At 42.8% G+C, this 20,163-nt stretch overlaps 1 protein-coding gene across 2 annotated transcripts in view; it reads right to left on the reverse strand.

Moving 5' to 3' along the window:
* The window catches only part of LOC147107057 (leucine-rich repeat-containing protein 4C-like), a 1,510,012-nt gene that overhangs the window by 896,814 nt on the left and 593,035 nt on the right, over positions 1–20,163 (reverse strand). For both annotated transcript variants that reach the window (XM_086008085.1, XM_086008083.1), the window contains exon 3: positions 8,502–8,611. The gene's annotated coding sequence lies outside the window, so the exon portion shown is untranslated. The remainder of the gene's footprint in view (positions 1–8,501; positions 8,612–20,163) is intronic.

Here is a 20,163-nt window from a genome sequence, read left to right on the forward strand (position 1 = left end):
AGCAAGATGCATAAAGATACAATAAGTGAGAGTAGAGAGAGAGAGAGGCCAACAGGTATGTCGAATGACAAAAAGCCAGAGAGATAAAATAGTACTGAGACAGCAGATAGTAGTAGAGTTTGAGAGACAGGAGATCAATACAGACAACTGCATAAAGGTAAAAGACAGCATGATGGATATATACAAGGGTATGGGTATAGAAGTAGGTCAAAAACAGACAAGAGATGGGCATATATAGAAATGCCATCAGACAGGCTGAGGGACATGCTGGAAGGCAAGAGCCCTATTTATACTGTACTGATGTGCTGCTAAGACATTACTGGCTGTTGCCAAACAACCATGTGTATGCAATCCCCCATGGCTCAGCAGATTTGACAGTGAGTACTTGAGCCAGACAGACCAGGGTGATTCCAGAAATACAAACAGAAAGGCCATCAACCTGAAACGTTAACTCTGTCTCTCTCTCCACAGATGCTGTGTATTTCCAGCATTTTCTGTTTTTATTTCAGATTTCCAGCATCCGCAGTATTTTGCTTTTCTATTACATGATGATTCCAGGTTCTTTCCCCAATCTATGTTGAGTTAGCTGACCTCAGCCAGGATCTTGGTACCCCTGGATTAAGAGGGGAATATGAGCCAAGTCACTGTTCTTGATCAATATCTCCTGATTCCAGTCAGTAAGGCACATGTGTGGCCACAGGGAAGGGGGGAAACGAAAGACAACCACTATCACTAAGGAAATAGTAATTGGTAAAATAATGGGACTAAAAGATGACAAGTCCCCTGGACCAGATGGCCTGCATCCCAGGGTCTTAAAAGAAGTGGCTGCAGAGATAGTGGATGCATTGATTGCAATATACCAAAATTCCCTGGACTCTGGAGAGGTCCCAGCAGATTGGAAAACCACAAATATAACGCCCCTATTTAAGAAACGAGGGAGACAGAAAGCAGGAAACTATAGACCAGTTAGCCTAACATCTGTTGTTGTGAAAATGCTGGAGTCTTTCGTTAAGGAAGCAGTAGCAGGGCATTTGGAAAATCATAATGCAGTCAAGCAGAGTCAGCATGGTTTTATGAAAGGGAAGTCATGTTTAACAAACTTGCTGAAGTTCTTTGAGGAGGTAACGAGCAGGGTGGACAAAGGTGAACCAGTGGATGTGGTGTATTTAGATTTCCAGAAGGCATTCGATAAGGTGCCACATAAAAGGTTACTGCATAAGATAAGAGCTCACGGGATTGGGGGTAATATATTAGCATGGATAGAGAATTGGCTAACTAACAGAAAGCAGAGAGTCAGGATAAATGGGTCATTTTCGGGTTGGCAAACGGTAACTAGTGGGGTGCCACAGGGATCGGTGCTGGGGCTTCAACTATTGACAATCTACATGAATGACTTGGATGAAGGGACCAAGTGTAATGTAGCCAAGTTTGTGGATGATACAAAGATGGGTGGGAAAGCAAGTTGTGCAGAGGACTCAAAGAACCTGCAAAAGGATATAGACAGGTTAAGAGAGTGGGCAAATATTTGGCAGATGGAGTGTAATGTGGGAAAGTGCGAGGTTATACACTTTGGCAGGAAAAATAAAAAAGCAAATTATTATTTAAATGGAGAGAGATTACAAAATGCTACAGTTCAGAGGGACCTGGGGGTCCTTGTACATGAAACACAAAAAGTTAGCATGCAAGTACAGCAAGTAATCAAAAAGGCAAATGGAATGTTGGCCTTTATTTCAAAGGGGTTGCAGTATAAAAGCAGGGAAGTCCTGCTACAACTGTACAGGGTATTGGGGAGACCACACCTTGAGTACTGCGTACAGTTTTGGTCTCCATATTTAAAGAAGGATATACTTGCATTGGAGGCAATTCAGAGATGATTCACTAGGTTAATTCCAGAGATGAGGGGGTTGACTTATGAGGAAAGGTTGAGTAGGCTGGGCCTATACCCATTGGAATTTAGAAGAATGAGAGGTGATCTTATTGAAACATATAAGATACTGAGGGGGCATGACAAGGTGACAAGGTAGATGCAGAGAGGATGTTTCCCCTCGTAGTGAAATCTAGAACATGGGGGCACAGTTTTAGAATAAAGGATCACCCTTTTAGAACTGAGACAAGGAGGAATTTCTTCTCTCAGAGGGTCGTAAATCTGTGGAATTCTCTGCCCCAGAGAGCTGTGGAGGCTGGGTCATTAAATACATTTAAGGTGGAGATAGACACATTTTTGCAAGATAAGAGAGTGAAGGGTTATGGGGAGTGGGCGGGGAAGTGGCTTTGAGCCCAAGATCGGTCATGATCTTATTGAATGGCGGAACCAGAATTGAGGGGCCAAGTGGCCTATTCGTGCTCCTATTTCTTATGTTCTTATGTGAGAATGGGGCAAGCTCACCAGTGATGACTCCCATTGTTGAGTAGGATGCCAGCACTCATTAAAGGACAGGCTGTGGGTGGCAGAGTTCTGGATGAGCTGGACTTGCATATATGATGGAGTTCAGAAGCAGAGGATATTACAGAAGTAGAGGTTTGCTGTCTTGATGATGGATAGGCACCAATACTTATTTCATGCTGCCTGACTAACTATGTCAGGAGATATTAGATTAAAATCCATGGAGTTAGAGAGGTGGTGCAATGCTCGCTTTGCAAAACCAGTTCACCACTCACTTACAAAAATTATTCAAGTTTTGTCTGAATAGACAGTCCTATTCCTAACAAAAACAACTAAGCTCCACAACACAGAAGTACATGGCTTATATTTTCATAACATTATTGAGAACTATTCTTTATTCCAATCTATTTCCTCTGCAGGGTGCATTTGTTCCAATTTCAATCTGTGATGGCTATATATTTCTAGAGCCTCACGTATTAAGCATAGACATAGCCATTTGCTGCCCCAGTCATGTCTAGTAACATATATATCTTAGAAAAATCAACAAAATCAGCAGTTTGAAATATTTCTTTTAAAAATATACATTCAGAGTTTAAGAAGCCGTGTCACCCTTTAGCGCTGAGATGCTCAAATTTTAGCAGTTTGCAGGATTACCTGCCAAATCTGACCACACACATTTGAAATGAAAGAGGCCTATTATAACATTTAAAGTTATTTTGTTAACTAAATCCTGTTAGAGGTCAAAGTATAAAAATGTTATCTCAACTTTGGGGATCAATTTATGAGATCTCTACAATAATAAGTAAAAATTACATTTCATTACATTTCCGTTATGTATTTCTTTGGAAAACTAACACTCACAAGGTGCACAGTGATCGGTTACATGTTACCTTGCAGGTAAAACAGAATCATCTAAACTGAATCTTCTTTGATCAATATGTTTAATTTACTGATGACTACCAACCAAATAGCATGCCACAAAACTTGCAGAATGTTGCCATTTTTAATCACCTTTAATTGGCTATAATAATTTAAAATGGTAGCATTGGAAAGGTCTGAAGTATATGTTGGAAACTCCACCAAAAAACCCTGCAAACTCAACAAATGAAATATTGACAATGAATCAGTGACAACTGCTTTTGTCAGTTGGGTATACATCAGAGCCTGCCATCTACACAGAGGTACAGTAAACGAGAGAAATAATGGCCCAGAAATTCGGGTCGGGGGCTTCCCGCAGGTCCAAGCCCCCGACCTGCACTTACCTAGCGCACCGGCCGTTGTGCTGTGGGCCCGCGTGGTATTCCGATCCTGGGCCTCCTCCAACTGCCGGCGCGCAGTGCTTGCGTATCCCAGGGGCGCAGTTAGTTTGATGCTTCCCCTGGGATCATGTGGGCCATGGAGAGCCAATCAGAGCAGGGAATGCTTCATTCATAAGTTTGACAGGAAGGGCTGTCAAAACTGATAAATACTACGGGCCCCAAAACATCACTAAATTTTCAAATACATTTTTAAAAAACATCACATTTTTTAAATAAACTATAAATTACATGAAATAACTATTTTAAACAATAATTTAAATGTTTGAAAAAAATTAATTTTATTTTCTAATGGGGCTAAAAATAAACTTACCTTTCTTTAAAGTATTTAAAAATAATAAACCTGTGGAAAAAATATTTCAATTTTAATTAATTCACCACTTACCTTGTAAAAAAGCAGGCCTTGCGATTGCTTTTTATATGTGTAACTTCTGGAGACTTAACTTCCCGAGAAAACCTGCAAAAAAAACATAAGTTCGATGCGCACGCGCAGCCTCTCCTGCGCACACGTTCGAACTATGAACCCCTTCGTTCAGGGGAACGGAAGTGCCGGTTTCCCGCGCATGCGCAGTGCATGCAGGAAACCAGCACTTCCATTGGGCCTACGGGTGAGTACCCCGTGCGTACTCACCCATGGCGACCCGAAGTTCTGGGCCATTTTCGTTTGCCCCTCACATCATACATGATATATCCTAAAGCAAGTGTGGCAAAAAAACAGCTTGGCTGATAAGATATGCTGTTGGTCTCTGAGCCATCACTTTAGTCAATAATGAATTGGCATTTCTCACCCAATGGAGGTTCATAATAACCAAAAAGTTGTATTCTGAAACCCAGCCAAAGATCTGGGAAGTTTCTGAATAAAAAATAATTGTAATGAGTTTATATTCTGCCACGCAATTTCTCAATGTCATTCTTGTGCCATCTATTTAAATACATTATACTTCAAAAGGTAACAACTTTTAAATGAATGCTGCTTTCATTTTTGAGTGCTGGGTTCATTGCAGCATATACTCAAACTTACTTTTATGACTCCTTGATGTGCAGCATGAGGTAATGCAGCCATTATTTTAGCCACAACTAGTGCCCCAGCATGTTTCAAGATGAAATAAAGGACAAGAGCGGGCAAGCTTCAGACTCAGCTGGAAAACTCCACTACAGCCATTAGAATGTATCTAATACTTGATTTCAAATCCATTCTTAGAATATAGCAGCATGCAGGCTTTTAGGCACTTTTCATTTCGAAACCTGCAGACTTTTAGTTGAATAGGAATGAGGTACATTTTAACAAACAGAGTTTACATTGCTTTGTTACTATAGCATATGAGAGACAACCAGTAGACTGGATTTATTGGGACATCGTTAGCTCTAAGAGTTCTTGCAGCTGAGAGACATTGGGCAGGATTTTCATTGGGCCATGGAGGCGGGATTGGAGGCGTGTGGGGTGTTAAAATCCCGAAATCGGGGGTCCCGAATCCATCCCGCCCCAACCCGCCTCCACGCCAGTTTCAAAGGAGGCGGGTACCCGCCCCGCACTGGGACCCGCCTCCCCGAGGCGGGAAGGGGATTAGTGCCAATTAACTGCCTGTTAACAGGTAGTTAACAGGCAGTTTTTAGCCTAATCCCTATTTTTACTGTTGAAGTGTGGGATTCCCGATGGCTCCAAACCACGCCAAGTTAGAAGAGGTGGACCATCAGGATGAAGGGCTTGGAGGGGTCGAGATGTCCGGTGTTCAGGTGAGTGATGGGTGCATGGATAAATGTGTTTGGTGTGTGTAAAGTGTTTAAATAAGTTTTACATACCTTTACTTACCTTTACAGCCTTCCTGTAAAGGTAAGTAACCTTTGGGCATCACGGTGGCATAGTGGTTAGCACTGTTGCCTCACAGCGCCAGGGACCCGGGTTCAAATCCAGCCTCGGGTGACTGTCTGTGTGGAGTTTGCACATTCTCCCCGTGTTTGCGTGGGTTTTCTCCGGGTGCTCCGGTTTCCTCCCACAGTCCAAAGATGTGCGGATTAGGTTAATTGGCCATGATAAAAATTGGCCCTTAGTGTTAGGGGGGATTAAATATGTGGGGTTACGGGGATAGGGCTTGGGTGGGATGGCTGTCGGTGTAGGGACCGGGTGCTAGGGTTTGGATGATCAGCCACGATCTCGTTGAATGGCGGAGCAGGCTCGAAGGGCCGAATGGCCTACTCCTGCTCCTATCTTCTATGTTTCTATGTTTCTATGTTTCCTTCCTTCAGGTCTCGGGAGTCCCTCATCTCACCGGCACAGAAAGCAGAATGGCTGCGAGCTGTCAAAAATTGCAGCATTCAGCTTTCTGTTCCGGGGAGATCTCTAAATCATCCTGACAGGAAGGAATTAACTTAGAGTACAGATTGTCAGTGTTTGACAGCTTCAAACAGCTGTGAAACGTTGATATTTCATCTGTCAAAAGGTCTTGACAGATGAAATATCAATCTGTGGCGTCACCTGTTGCCGGGTGGCCCTTAATTAGCCTGCTGAGCCCGCTGGGCGGGCTCAACAAGGTCAATCAAGTCAAAATCACGTGGGTTGGCTAGAACTCGATGGAGGCGGGACTACAACCCCGAAAGTTGTAGTCCCACCTCCTACCCGACTCCTCAATGAAAATCCAGCCCATTGTGTCACCACGAATGGGGGCATTCAATTATTGCACAAACTGTATTAGCTAATAATATACAGATATATAGCGAGTCTACTAGGACTGTCAATATTTTTTTTCTGTCTTGCTTTTTGCCAAGTTAGTCCACTGTATTTTATGGAATAAATAATAAGCGCGCCCTTACTGATTTCTGAATTATTCAACAAATTCAACAGAATAGATGAAGATAAATTGTAGGTTTTTTGCAATTTTGTCTGTATGGCATGTTAAAGTTTGTAGGTACAGTCTGTCTTACTTGCAAGGAATATACACCACAGTAAGTATAACATTGCAATGACATCATGACTAAGCACTGACTTATTTCTCATTTCCTGTCACCCATTCTTGCTTATGTTTAAATGCAGCTGGTAACATCAAAAAGTCTGCCATCACTGGGCACTCGTTGCAGAATAGCTGAAAAAGATCAGTATTGCCTGTCCAAGTAGGTAGTTACAGATTTGATTGATTTCTGTCACTTGTACATTACTTGAATTGAATCTCCTGTGTTACCCTGTAGACTATTTTGAGAATTTATGCAACTGATTCCATTGGTGACAAATCTTGTGACCTTACCTCAAGCAAGAATATGTGGTAGAAAAGGTGACATTAATGCTTAGTAGAATTCATTCCCAAGAAACTGTCATGATTAAACAGACCAGGAGACGCTGTTTCATAAAATTACAACATCCTGAGGTAGATTTTAACTTTGATCACTGGGTGGAAAACTGACAATAGCAGATCGGCCACCAGTTCTACAACCCGCCCAATCTAAATTCGGCGGGATGTTTAACCAGCGAGCAATCTGTAATGCCGAGTTTACCGTCCAGTGGTGAAAGCTAAAATCTATCCATCTACCTTCAGGTTCAGAGGGAAGAGAAGAAAAAAAGTGAACAATGTGCAGTTAGACATTTTGTATTTGAAAAATATTGGCCCAGAATTTGCTGGAGCAAGACATCCTTCACCTCAAAAATGTTTGCCCACAAAGTTGCTGGAAGTGCGAGCTGATAATGATGCTGTAAGTGCAACAGGGCTTCTGGGAATTTGGTGAATGGGACAACGGTGTATCTCCTTAACCAATAAGATTTAAGGATTGATAAATAAACAGAGGAAGGACTGAGAAGGAGGATGACTTAGCGTGGTTGAATTCAGTGTCAAATCAGGTACAGAAAGAGAAATAAAGAGAGGAAAGATGGAAATAAGAGAGAAAAAAGAGACAGAAAGGAAAAGTAAAAACTTGCTTTAAATTTAAAAATCTGACATTGTTAAAATCTCCAACAATTCACTACCTGTTGGCATGAGACTCCACACTTCTAAGTGTTCACTTTCTGTGCCAGAGAGGTTGATTGACAGTCATTAACAATTAACACATCATTAAAAGGTTACTTAAGCTATTAATTACTATACTTAACATTCTGTGGTGAATATAATGGGCAATTAATGTGCAAATACAGCAACTTCATGAACATCACGGGGAGGTTAAAGGCGGGATGCCGTTTCCGCAAAACTAATGGCAGAGCAGCACAAATCGGCCAGCAACTTGTGGCAATTCGCAATTCATGGGGTATCGCTTCCTCGCTACCGGTTGCCGGCCAATTTGCATCGTTCACACACCATTATTTTTTCAGCAAATTCTGGGCCAATGAATCCAAGAATGTATGGTCTTACTAAATTGAACATTATCTGCTTGACTGAGAACCATAGGTTGTCTTTATCAGTCTATCCTAGCTCGAAACTGATTAGAAGATTACACAGATACTATCCAACAATTGTAAAGATTTTTATTTTTCAGTTAAAAGGTATACTGATTCCTTACTCGCTAAAGAAATACACAAATGAAAATTACAGTATTGGTGTTAAGGTGAAGTCTTTCTGGTAGATGGAAGATGTAGAACTGGAACAAGAATTTAAATATTATGATTAACAAAAGGGTTCTAATTTGTTCTGAGGGAACTTGTTAATGCATCTGTGTAAAATTCACTTTTGTGCTATTTTAGTACAGTTGTTAGCTCATTGAAATTATATTCTGTAGTGTACGGATGTTTTACAGACTATAGTGAAAAAAGTGAACACTTATTCACAAGAAAGTTTTTAAATTTTCCATTGGGAAAAAAACTCCCACTATTCCATCCATGTACTCACATGACATTCCTGATGCTGTGTATAAAGTAGAATGTTCTGCATCAAAACAATCCAAAACAGTAGCCAACACCATCGGATGGAGTCTGACTGTGGACAGTGATACTCACTACCTGTGAAGTAAATTGAAAATAATTAGTAATCAACAACTTGGGGGGGCTGGGTTCACAGTTAGAAGGTCTTGAGTTAGAATCCCAGCCTCAACTGTAATTCTAAGGTGATTCCTCTCAATGTGAAAATTTGCATTCTCTTATCTAGTCCACCATAAAGGAGATGATACAATTTGTCCAGTAAATCATTTTATTTTAAGGAAAAAGGTGGAATGACGCAGAATACACACAAGTCCCATCTTACAGCTGCCTAATAATCATAATGTTACATTTGCAGTGACGACTACTACATAGGCTCTCCCATTAGCTGATTACAGAGAGGCAATGGAAGAAAGATAAATCCAAGAACATTGCGCAGCAACATTTTAGGTACAGTTATTAACCTAAAAACAAAATTATTAATTTTAGGTCAAAGTATTTATGAATGAACTTAGACTGAGCCAGATCCCTACATGTTGAGGCCCACAACAGCTTTTGTTTGAATAACTGTGCCTGATAAATGCCTCTACATCACAATTTTCCCCATTTACCACCATTTTGTCTTACATTAATTCCTGTTTCCATGTGACTTGAGAGTTCACACCAACCAGTAGAATCAGGAACCCCAGAAGGAATGACTTCCAATGAAAAGTTTATTCTATGAAGTTAACACTTCAACTATTTTTTTACTTCACTTTAACTAGGTGTCAGCCTTGGCTAGGTGGCAGCACTCTTGCCAGAGTCAGAAGGTTGTGAGTTCAAGACCCATTCCAGAGACTTGAGCACATAATCTACGCTGACACATCAGTACGGTACTGAGGGAGTGCTGCACTGTCGGAGGTGCCAACTTTCGGATGAGCTGTTAAACCGAGGCCCCGTCTTCCCTCTCAGGTAGGCGCAAAAGATTCCATGGCACTATTCAAAGAAGAGCAGGGGAGTTTTCCTCAGTGTCCATATCAATTTTTTATCCCTCAACCAACATTACTAAAAGAGATTGGGGGCGAAATTTGGTATCGCCCCGTTTGGGGTGCAATTATCGGCCGGGGGCAAAGTTTAGTGCCTGGCGCTAATTATCGCTTCCGACTGCAAACTTGGCCTCTATCACCCCTGGAGGTGATTTGAGTGCTAAATCAGGTGTTACACACCTCTCTTAAGGCGCTAACGCCGAGGAGCGAGGCGCTACCTCAGAGCGCTGGTGAAGCTCATGTGATGTCAGTTAACAATGGAACACAGACTCACTGGCGCTGGCCAGTTCTTAAAGGGGAGGGTCGATCTTGCTCTCCAACCACACCCTGCTCATTGCAGCCTGGAATCTCAGCCTGGAGAGACCTATACATCAATTCTGCTGGAAAGAACAATGGAGAGGCCCAGGGAAAGAGCTCAGAGTGTAGTCCCCATAGTATCTTCTAAATCGATGCAAGGAAGGTCAAATCAAAATGAACCTGCAAAGTGCTGCTCAGTACCCAAAACTCCTTCACACAGCGTTGAATCTCTCCAGAAGTCAGTCTCTCTCTCTCAGAATGCGTGGTGCAAAAATGTCGCAGACAAAAAAAGGCAGGAAGCGGCCACCTTTAAATAGCGCTTCCCCAGTCCCTTCCCGACTGCAAAACGTTCCCCTCTACCTGTCACTGCTAGCAGCAGGTGGAAAGGCAGGGAGCGCCACTCAATATCCAGTCCGGGGCACTACTGGGGCATTGCACGCTCGACTGACATCACGATCTGCGGGCGCAGGAGATTGTGGCGGTAGTGTTTAGCGCCGCCGCAAAATGTCTGGCCAATTTCGCGAGCGGCGCAGACATCGCCGCGCCCGGGTGCTAGTTGCTTAGCGCCCCATTAGCGCTAATCAACTGAATTTTTCCCCCATTATGTGGTCATTACCTCTTTGCAGTTTGTGGGACCCGGTTGTGTGCAAATTAGCTGCCAGGTTTCTTACATTGAAATAAACATATGCAGGCCTAATCCTTGCTGACCTTTTCATATGACTCATTACTGATTTAAAAATACACACATCCCTACAGATAGAACAAGTAATATTCAAAACTGAATATGAAATGATATAACTTGATTCAATAGAAGATATACATGAGTTTTTAAAAAGTGCATCTTCTTACACAGAAATTGCAATGAAGTGTTTAAGTGGCTAAAGCCAGTAGTTGAACTTATTTATAGCAAGATAATTACATAAGAAACAGAAGACACACAAGTAAGACTTAATGTTAAACTTGACTTACATATTACTTAAACAGTTCCAAAACCTTTGAAATAATTTCCAAGGTCTTTTAACTGAGTTTCTGATGAACTGTTGTATGAGCAACAATCCCCATGGAGTCTCTCTTCACTGTCTTGCATGAATAGGCAGTGTTAAACAGGAAACTAAAGTCGTCATGGAAACTTCCAGCTCTTATAAAACTTTTTCGGATTTCCAAAGGCAAGTTTCAAAATCAAGATCAGAGGAATTTGTTTTCAATAGTCAGGCAACCAGGACAATGAATCATTTCTACCAGTCAAGGAGATAAGATACAAATTGCAGTTTTATTTAGTGGTTTTGTTTGTTTTTGGCATCTGACTGCCAGTGAAACCATCCTTAATGTTTGAAAGATGATGGCCAGTGCTTACACATACAAATACTCTTTGTCCTTTAAAGGATCAATAAATAATTTATCCTCATAAGAACAAAATGACTGTATCTTGGCTGATAGACACATCAAACAACCAATCTTCACACAGGTAGACAAATTGCCTGTCACAGAACTATGGATAATCTGGACCTCTTGAAAATAACTGGGGCTAAAAACTGAGTAGCGCCCCGGAAAAGTTAGCGCCGCCACGCCGGAAATTGAGTGGTTGAACCCCAAGAGGGAAGCGGGGCTCTACTGGAAGCACCCCGCATCCCTCCTGGGGCGCTGTGAGTCAATATCACGGCATGTTGCGCCGCAGTATTGCAGGCCTTCCTCCCTTTCTTAAAGGGGAGGGGCCTTGCGTAGCACAACCCGGGGCCCAGCTGGGCCCCTGGGGATCGGGAGTGCCGGCAAAAGAGCCCGGCACTCAAGAGAAGGGGGCGGGAGCGTAGGCAGGTGCTGGCAGGCGGCCAGCAACAAAAATGGACGCCCCGCACCTCGCCTTTAAACTGCGCCTCCCCGGCCGCAGGTAGGCCCCCCTGACCCCGTCGGACATAGCGTCCGGCGGTAAGTCAGGGGGCGCTCCCGAAGATCGTGGCCAGGGCATGAGGGGGGCGCTGTGCACGGTGATGACGTCATCACCAGCAGCGCCGCGCTCGGGCGCTAGTTGCTTTGCGCCCCCATTAGCGCCCTCTTAGGGCGCTGACGGGAGGTGCAAAGCAACCAATTTTTCCCCCCTGAAATCTATAAATTTTCTTATTCTATATAATACACAAAGTTTCCTGTTGAAGCTCTGTTCCTGTCACAATTTTATATTCTATATGACGTATACTTGGTCTTTATGATCTGGTCATTGCTGTTTGTGGGACCTTGCTGTGTGCAACATGGCTGCCGTATTTCCCTACATTAGAACAGTGACTATACTTCGGGATGACCTCAGGTTGTGAAAAGCACTATATAAATGCAAGGTCTTTCTTTCTTTGGGCAGTTGGCTTTTTTTGAATGACATTCCCATGGTTCCAAGATCTCAGGAACCATCAATTTCCATACAGCATTTAATGATTTGTATTTACCCTTATGACTTTTAATCCTGTCTTAATCACTTGTTCATCACAATGGATTAGAACATTCTATTGTTGCCAGGAAAGCTGTTGCAAGTTAAATGTTGTTACAATATGATTTTTTTTAAATTTGTTTATGGGATTAGGGTGTCGCTGGCAATGCCAGCATTTATTGACCATCCCTAGTTGCCCTTGAGAAGGTGGTGGTGAGCCGCCTTCTTGAACCGTTGCAGTCTGTGTGGTGAAGGTACTTCCACAGTGCTGTTAGGTAGGGTGTTCCAGGATTTTGACCCAGCGACAATGAAGGATTGGTGATATACTTCTAAGTCAGGGTGGTGTGTGACTTGGAGGGGAACTTGGAGGTGGTGGTGTTCCCATGCGCCTGCTGCCCTTGTCCTTCTAGGTGGAAGAGGTCGCGGGTTTGGGAGGTGCTGCCGAAGAAGCCTTGGCGAGTTGCTGCAGTGCATCTTGTAGATGGTACACACTGCAGCCACGGTACGGCGGTGGTGGAGGGAGTGAATGTTTAAGGTGGTGGATGGGGTGCCAATCAAGCAGGCTGCTTTGTCCTGGATGGTGTTGAGCTTCTTGAGTGTTGTTGCTACACTGATCCAGGCAAGTGGAGAGTATTCCATCACACTCCTTACTTGTGCCTTGTAGATGGTGGAAAGGCTTTGGGGAGTCAGGAGGTGAGACACTCGCCGCAGAATACGCAGCCTCTGACCTACTCTTGTTGCCACAGTATTTATGTGGCTGGTCCAGTTAAGTTTCTGGTTAATGGTGACCCCCAGGATGTTGATAGTGGGGGATTCGGCAAGGGTAATGCCATTGAATGTCAAGGGGAGGTGGTTAGACTCTCACTTGTTGGAGATAGTCATTGCCTGGCACTTCTGTGGCGCGAATGTTACCTGCCACTTATCAGCCCAAGCCTGAATGTCGTCCAGGTCTTGTTGCATGCGGGCATGGACTGCTTCATTATCTGTGGAATTGTGAATGGCGCTGAACACTGTGTAGTCATCAGCGAACCTCTCCATTTCTGACCTTATGATGGAGGGAAGGTCATTGATGAAGCAGCTGAAGATGGTAGGGCCTAGGACACTGCCCTGAGGAACTCTGCAGCGATGTCCTGGGGCTCTGATGATTGACCTTCAACCACCACAACCATCTTCCTTTGTGCTAGGTATGACTCCAGCCAGTGGAGCGTTTTCCCCCTGATTCCCATTGACTTCAGTTTTACTAGGGCTCCTTGATGCCAGACTCGGTCAAATGCTGACTTGATGTCAAGGGCAGCCACTCTCACCTCACCTCTGGAATTCAGCTCCTTTGTCCATGTTTGGACCAAGGCTGTAATGAGGTCGTGAGCTGAGTGGTCTTGGCGGAACCCAAACTGGGCTTCAGTGAGCAGGTTACTGGTGGGTAAGTGCCGCTTGATAGCGCTGTCGATGACACCTTCCATCACTTTGCTGATGATTGAGAGTAGACTGATGGGGCGATAATTGGCCGGGTTGGATTTGTCCTGCTTTTTGTGGACAGGACATACCTGGGCAGTTTTCCACATTGTCGGATAGATGCCAGTGTTGTAGCTGTACTGGAACAGCTTGGCTAGAGGCGTGGCTAATTCTGGAGCACAAGCACAGGCTTATATGTCAATAAAGCAACAACTTAGAAAATAGAGTCACATTTGTAAAAATAAAAAAGATGTAAATATTCTTGTGTCTTAACAGATGTTCTACAAGCAAGCTTTGACTGTACTTAAATATGAAAATGAGAATTTTTCAAGATCCTAATGGGAATCTTAGTATCGTTTAAGACTTCGCAACAAAAAAAACTAATTTTACCATGTAAAAATTTATTGTTCTGTTTATTATTTCAGTCGTTTCTGTACTCTCTATTCTTTATTCTATAAGAGGATAGATAGGCAACCTGCTCTGAGATCAATGCTCAGCCCTTAATGCTGTGCAACCTAGTTACCCTGGATCTCTGTGTCAAATACCCTGCCTTTACTCAGCAGCTTCCTCACATGGCTGACCAGGAGTAGAAGATCACACATGGAGAGCTGTAGCACGATCCCATACCCGACCACTCCAAAACACCATAATTATACACAATGTCAGAAAGCTGCAGCTTTTTCTCCTGCACAATTATAATTAGGGCGGAGTTTTATTACCACAGAAGGGTATGCTTTAACTGTTACATATTTTGGCAGGGGGCCTTATCTGAAGCTTTCAAATATTTCAGAAAAGCTTGCAATAAAGTTAGCACCAATTAAAGCATAAGCTTATCCCTTGAATGGGGGCTGATTTTCAATCATTGCCAAATGTATTTTTTTGTCAACATGGATCAAGGTCTTCCAATGTCTCACTCTTAATTGGTCAAATCATTATTATTTTAAGTAGTTGGTGAGACCAAGCCAGCAGTGTATTCAAAGACTGTTTGTATTTGCAGTAATGATACGCCAGAGACACAAGGATGCATGTTAAAGAAATTATCACAGCTTTGCCTCATTTAAGTTAATGAAACAAACTGAAGTAAATTGTAGCAAGATATTTAGTCAACGTGAAGTAAGCACTTTAAAACAATGACTATAGTGAACATAAACAGATTCAGCATTTATTCGTTCACAGAGTTAAGCAATTGACATCACATCATTTATGTCACTATTGGAACGGCCTTGGCTGTTTCTAATAGAAGTGCTTTCTCCAGCATCAGTTGCAATGCTGCAAAAGACCGCACATGTGCAGTACACACAGTGTAATGACCTTTGGGAAGGCAGGTGCAGGCTTTCAAGCCACAATCCATTGGGAACAGCTGTTGAAAATATATCTGTTTATAATAGCAGCTTTCATGTCGCTACGCTTGACTAGTCACTCTCCTCCCGAGGTAACTTGTGTACACCAGGTAAAAAAATATATTTTTTAAATCCCAGTGGCAAAATTTCATGCTGACCTAACTTGCATTTTTAGTTTGCATCCATTAAATTAAATATGTGCATGTACTACATTTTGTAAATTTTTTAATACTTTTATGACAAATGAGTGCTGAAGAAATTGGTTACATTTCCATTAGCACTTTATTTTTATGGAGCTGATAACCAGCCATGGCTGCAAGTTTTTAATGTTCTAGTTTCTCCTGTTGCCTGACTGGTGTTACTATTCAGGACCTTCGATAAATGATTACTGTATACTATGACCCAACAGAAACCATTCAGGCTGTGTACTGATCTCTCCTGAACAACACTTTCAAGCATTAAATATAATATTTAATATAGGAATATTCGGACAGATTTCACACAGAGTAACAAGGAATGAATAACGGTATATTGTATGCCTCACCTATCAGTAAGGATCGAGTGATCTATAGATTTTCCAAGAAAATGGTTTGTTTAGAATTTAGTTGAATATTGTTGGTAATGCAAGAGATAACAAATCTAATGGTGTTTTGAACTGTTATACAAAAACAATAGATTTTGAACAGGAAAAACATAGAAACATAGAAGCTAGGAGCAGGAGTAGGCCATTCAGCCCCTCGAGCCTGCTCCGCCATTCAATGAGATCATGGCTGATCATCCAAATTCACTACCCTGTCCCTGCCTTCTCTCCATATCCCTTGATCCCTTTAGCCTTAAGAAATATATCTAACTCCTTCTTGAATATATTTAATGAATTGGCCTCAACTGCCTTCTGTGGTAGAGAATTCCACAGGTTCACCACTCTCTGGATGAAGAACCTCATCTCTGTCCTAAATGGCTTACCCCTTATCCTTAGACTGTGAGCCCTGGTTCTGGACTCCCCAGCCATCGGGAACATCCTTCCTGCATCTAGTCTGTCTAGTCCTGTTAGAATTTTATACGTTTCAATGAGATCCCCTCTCATTCTTCTAAACACCAGCGAGTATAAGCCTAATCGACCCAATCTCTCCTCATACGTCATTCCTGCCATCCCAGGTATCAGCCTGGTGAATCTTCGCTGCACTCCCACCATGGCAAGAATATCCTTCCTCAGATAAGGTTACATTTGGTTTGAAGGCCTTATAAATAAATATAAATATATATATGTATATATTATTCAATGCATCTTATATATTATGTAATGCTAATGCCAAAACAATGACATTTGAAGTAACAGAGCATAGGTTTGATAAACACTCACCAGAATCACTGGATTCATAGGAAGTGTCAGGTTGAGACACCATGGAATATTGAAATGATCCTTTTTCATCTACTAACACTATGACCGCGATTTTATCGGCACTGAGAGGGCGGGTTTGGAGGCGGGTCAAAGGTTAAAATCATTTTGATTGAAGGCGGGGTCAGATCCCACTGTCAAGCCGCCTCCAAACACTTTTCCCAAGCATCGGTCCCTGATTTGCGCATGGAATGGACACCTAGCGGCAGGAAGAGGATTAAAGCCAATTGCCTGCCTGTTAACCGGTGGTTGAGAGTAGTTGACAGGCTATTTTAAAATTTTGCCGCTTCTGCCTTGGGCTTCCCGACGTCCGGACACCACGCCAGGTAAGTGTGGCATGTTGTGAATCTGCTGTGATGTTTCTGCTTTGAATACAGCTGCAAAAATGGTGTGAAGGATCCAATGGTGCACTGGTGAGTCTCCGAGGTAAGAAAATGTTGGGAAATTCATTTTTAATACATTTACACATTTCTTTCGGTAACAAGTTTTGAATACGATGTCTAGTGTCACCTCATTGGGAGAACCTCTCCCTCCAGTGACAGATTGCTTCTGTCACCTCACCTGCAGCTGCCATCTATTCCAACCTATGGATGGAGTCATTGGAGAGCCTGGGTGCAAGAGCTCACCTTTGTACAGTGATTGTCAGTGTTTGCAGCGCTTTAATGCTGTCAAACACGGAGAAATCAGCTGTCAAAAAAAATAGCGCGTGGTCCCTTTAAGAAAACCGGCACTTGACACGTCATCAAATGACGTCATCTGACCGGCTTCCTCTTAATTAGCCGGCAAGCCCGCAGGGTGAGCTTAACAAGATCAATCACCGTAAAATCACGTCCGTGGGCTGGATGCAGTTGGGGTGGGACTGGAAGTCGGAAGCCACCTGACCCACTCCCAACCCGCATCCATTTGCAAAATCGCGGCCATTGACTTTCTCCTTTGGCATGAGCTGAATTGTAGCTTTTTTCAAGCAAAACAAAGAACGTGCATTTATATAGCATCATTCACGATATCAAGACAGCCCAAAGCACTTTACAGCCAATGAAGTACTGTTTTTGAAGTGTAGTCACTGCTGTAATGTAGGAAATGTGGCAGCCAATTGCACACAGCAAGGCCCCACAAAAGGCAATGTGAAAGTGACACAGATCTGTTTTAGTGATGTTGGTTGAGGGATAAATATTGTCTGGGAGGCTGGGGAGAACTTCCATACTCTTCTTCGAAAAGTGCCATGGGATCTTTCACATCCAACTTGGAGGGTAGACGGGGCCTCTGTTTAATGTCTCATCTGAAAGATGGCCCCTCAGGTAGTACAGCACTCCCTCAGTACTGCACCGAAGTATCAGCCTGGATTTTGTGCTCTAGTCTCTGGAGTGGGGCATTGTAAGTCATTGATGAATTTTTGAGAGCCCTTAGATATTCAACCTACTTTGGAATGGTCACCTTTTGGGACAACAGCATTACAACCACGTTGCTGATGCCTTATATTGTGTATTGGTCCTTTTGCACCTATTTGTGATTTTGTAGGAATCCCCTAAAAAACACAATTACACACCAGTTATATAAAAATAAATTATTACATGTTCAAAATTAATTAAAATATAATTAAATTAAATATTTAAAACAAAAATATAACTTTTTGAAAAATAAATGTAAATGTTTTACAGGATCTAAAAATAACCTAAACTATTTAAAAAGTTTTTTTATGTTTAAATAATTTTAAAACATTTATTTTATTATTTATTTAAACTCTTATGCTGGTAAAAGAAGGCCTTACACCTGCTTTACCAGGCGTAAGAGTTTCATGGGCATTCGCTGGGCAATAGTTGGGCAAATAGCCCAACTCTCTGCCCGCGGATGTTCTTTTCCCGGGGATGCGGTGGATCTGTCGAGCTGAAACCTGACAGATCGCAAGTTCCGGGTTTTCGCGCATGTGCATCACACGCGGAAACCTGGAAGTTGTGGGGCACTTACGGCCGTGTACGCACTGCATAAGCAGTCATAGGCCCTGGAAAATCCGGGCCAATATACTCAAGAGTTTAATTCCACAGCTCTTTTAGGTCTCTATTAGTGTCAGCACTGAGGCACTTTGCAAAAATAAACTGTTGCCTTGCAAAATGTGATGAAGTTGGAAAGCGAAGCTAATGGTGTCCAAATTTCCAGGAGAAAGAATGATTAATCTCATGATTTCCATAGAAAGGTATCTTGCTCACTCATTACAGCTTATAACGTTTTCAGTTTTGCAATAAGCTGGTTACCTAGTATAAGCTTGGAATGTCTTCAAAAATATTCTTATTGTGTCGACCAAATATATTGTAAAGTGATTGCACCTCAAACAAAATTGAGAAGCTTATTTTGTGTGTATGAAATTAAACATTTAGTCCTGATTTAGAGCTGTGCTGTTACCCTGCTGCTGCTACTGCACTATAATTGAGCTACATTGCATTTCCTAACATGTAGTAACAAGAAAAAACATCATGTAAAGCAAAGAGCAGTTTCCTTCACTGTACCAGCAAAATCCTCATCATTTATTCAAAACAAGTTTTGTTCTTCCAAGATTATTCTCAGACAAGCAACCGTTAGAGGGGATGAGAAAATACATATATAGCCGAGGTCATCTAGCAGTAAGCCTGGCTTGGATCTCAGTACAGGTTTGGAGGGGACTGTCTGGAAATTTATAAAATGGAAGCTAGACACCAAAAGTATTTTTTCTTAAAGTAGTTTTCTTTATCCCCAACTTACACACCCCCAACCCTGTTTTCCTTCCCACCATTCCTTTCCTGAAGGCACCAAATCCAGCACCCTTCTGTACCTCCAAGTGTGCATTACAGTGGAGCTCAATATCGTTCTTATCCAGTGTCATACATGTGCACTTCCAGGAGCAGTTGGCGGGTCACCATCTAGAGTGGTAATCCTGACTATTATTCCCCTCCTTCATCTAGGGTAATTGTAGCACCCCACCTCTCCAGGGACTGAACCTTAGGCCGGAATTTTCCAGGGTCCGTGTGGGCGCGATCGGAGGCGGGTTGAGTGGGAAAGTTGAAATTTCTTGCAATGGGTTGGGAATCCACCGTCATTCTTTGCCTCGGGCGCATCTGTCAGCATGGCAGCGACCTGACCGGCAGAGGCGGGTGACCTAATTTAAAGGATTATTAGCGTGTTCTCAGACCCTTAAGAGTCTTTTTAACCTCACATTTCCAATTTCACTGGATGCCCACAGGACTCACGCTGCTCGGGGACCACGTCTGTCAACCTGAGGCAGAAGTTGAGTGGCCATTGATCCAGCTGATTAGTTGACAGCATCAATTGCAGTATAAAAGCTCCCACCTGACAGCTGATCACTTGCCTCAGGCAGAAGCTGTTGCTCACTGCATTCCCAGCATAGATTGAGCTTTCTGCAGGCTGAAAGTCTTTCCAGTAAAGTCTCCATCCAGTGTCACCTCTTTGGCAAAACCCCTCTCACCGATGACAGATTGCTTCTGTCTTCTGTACTTCACCTGCCATCTAGTCCATCAACATGGGTGCCGTTTATACTGTCTCACCTTGGTCCTCAAAATCTGACCACAATGAGCCCCAACACCAGCAGCACCAGGCACGCCAGCAGCACCAACAACAACACCATCCTTCTCCGCAATCACCTGATGCTCCACAAGACAGAGGGCATCAGCACCCAAGCACATTGCTGCCTGGGAGGCCAGATTTACTTCACTTGATGCTGTACACCC

The sequence above is a fragment of the Somniosus microcephalus genome, chromosome 15, assembly GCF_052327205.1.
Source record: "Somniosus microcephalus isolate GS21.2 chromosome 15, FLI_Smic_1.0, whole genome shotgun sequence".
Lineage (NCBI taxonomy): Eukaryota > Metazoa > Chordata > Chondrichthyes > Squaliformes > Somniosidae > Somniosus > Somniosus microcephalus.